Source organism: Coregonus clupeaformis, unplaced genomic scaffold (assembly GCF_020615455.1).
Source record: "Coregonus clupeaformis isolate EN_2021a unplaced genomic scaffold, ASM2061545v1 scaf0749, whole genome shotgun sequence".
NCBI classification, from domain to species: domain Eukaryota; kingdom Metazoa; phylum Chordata; class Actinopteri; order Salmoniformes; family Salmonidae; genus Coregonus; species Coregonus clupeaformis.
The window spans coordinates 159,085-161,731 of NW_025534204.1; positions in this window are offsets into that span (position 1 = coordinate 159,085).

The following is a 2,647-nucleotide window of genomic DNA, read 5'->3' on the forward strand; positions in this document are numbered from 1 at the left end:
CAATACTGTTGAGCTAACATTCTATAAGAGGAACATGAGCTCAAGCGCTTTGAGCTGCCGGTACTTAACCTAACCACCTACTCATTCAAGTGGTTCTTTATTTTTTACTATTTTCTACATTGTATAATAATAGTGAAAACATCACAACTATGAAATAACACATATGGAATCATGTAGTAACCAAAAAAAGTGTTAAACAAATCAAAATATATATCTTATATTTGAGATTCTTCAAAGTAAGCAACCTTTGCCTTGATGACAGCTTTGCACACTCTTGGCATTCTCTCTACCAGCTTCATCTGGTATTCACCTGTAATGCATTTCAATTAACAGGTGTGCCTTGTTAAAAGTTAATTTGTGGAATTTCTTAATGCGCTTGAGCCAATCAGTTGTGTTGTGACAAGGTAGGGGTGGCATAGAGAAGATAGCCCTATTTGGTAAAAGACCAAGTCCATATTATTGCAAGAACAGCTCAAATAAGCAAAGAGAAACAACAGTCCATCATTACTTTAAGATTCTTCAAGTGCAGTCGCAAAAACCATCAAGCGCATTGATGAAACTGGCTCTCATGAGAACCGCCACAGGAAAGGAAGACCCTGAGTTACCTCAGCAGCAGAGGATAAGTTCATTAGAGTTACCAGCCTCAGAAAGTACAGCCCAAATAATTGCTTCACAGAGTTCAAGTAACAGACACATCTCAACATCAACTGTTAAGAGGAGACTGCGTGAATCAGGCCTTCATGGTGGAATTGCTGGAAGGAAACCACTACTAAAGGACACCAACAAGACAAAGAGACTTGCTTGGGCCAAAAAACATGAGCAATGGACATTAGACCGGTGGAAATCTGTCCTTTGGTCTGATGTGTCCAAATTTGAGATTTTTGGTTCCAACCGCAGTGTCTTCGTGAGACGCAGAGTAGGTGAACGGATGATCTCTACATGTGTGGATCCCACTGTGAAGCATGGAGGAGGTGGTGTTACAGTGCTTTTCTGGTGATTTATTTAGAATTCAAGGCACACTTAACCAGCATGGCTACCACAGCATTCTGCAGCGATACTCCATCCCATCTGGTTTGCGCTTAGTGGGATTATCATTTGTTTTTCAACAGGACAATGACCCAACACAACTCCAGACTGTGTAAGGGCTATTTGACCAAGAAGGAGAGTGATGGAGTGCTGCATCAGATGACCTGGCCTCCACAATCAACCGAACTCAACCCAATTGAGATGGTTTGGGATGAGTTGGACCACAGAGTGAAGGAAAAGCAGCCAACAAGTGCTATGCTGTGAACTTCAAGATTGTTGGAAAAGCATTCCAGTGTGCAAATCTGTTATCAAGGCAAACATCTAAAATATATTTTGATTTGTTTAACACTTTTGTTGGTTACTACATGATTCCATATGTGTTATTTTATAGTTTAGATGTCTTCACTATTACTCTACAATGTAGAAAATGGTAAAAATTAAGAAAAACCCTTAAATAAGTAGGTGTGTCCTAACGTTTGACTGGTGCTGTATATTTGCCACTGCTTGACTAAACAAAAGATTATAGTTAGATAGAACCTGCTCTTACCGTGAGAAACAGATTTCCCAATCTTCTCCTCCTCTTCTTCATCTTTAATGTTGACATTCAGCTCCAGTGTTTGACTGCAGTCTTCCAGCTTCACTGATGCCATCTCTGGATCCTGCAGTGCAAACTGGGCTCCACTGTCACAATCAGGACCCAGTGACTGTAGGTTTGGACTCAGTGTGGAAGGAGAGAGGCAGGCTGGGTTTGTCCTCACTGTTGATGTTACCGGCCTCAGACTTAATCTGAGTCGTCCAGTAGTAATAAAGAGAAACGGACACAAAAGTTAGTCTTGACAGTTCTGGCACTTTATTCTCTAAAAATATATTAGATCAGGTAGCTAAGCATTGACAACAAACCATTTATTAATTTCACATTAGACACAAATTGCACACTTTAAATTAAACAACGTAAGTGCACTTAACCTATAGTAGATTTCAGAAATTCACATAAATGACTGAAAAACCATTTAGAACAAGGTTGCAGTTTGTTTTAGGCAGCACTATGTAATATTCTCCTGAATAACGTTGTCTTCACTGTATTATTTCAATCAAAGAAACAATTGTATTTATTTAGTAGGTATAACTTTACAAGCCCTGAATTCATTAGATTATAGCTGACTGTTTGAAATGCAGTGTATTTGACCTTTAATTGTACAACACTTACTTAGAGTAAAACAAAATTGAGAAATCGATACTTTGAAAAAAACTCAAGATACAGCTGTATGATTTGTAGTCCATATCGCCCCGCCCTAACAGAGTACATTACGTTATACTGTACTATTGTACTGTACTGAACTAAACGTTTATTTCCTGTACTCTGCTGTACTGTACTTTCCAATCTTGTGAAACAGTCGCTATGTTTCCAATAACTTGGGGATTTAGAAAAAAAGTTGCATAGAAAATAGATAGGACAATTGCCCTCTAGGGTGTGTTTCCATGTAACTATCTTGTGTCGATAAAAACAGCTGGACGTAATGACTCACCCTGTACCGTCAAAATGATTTGGCAATCATCATTTATTTAAAAAACACTGTTTCAATCCTCACTTGTCAGAATAAAGAAACGTTGACAAAAGAAA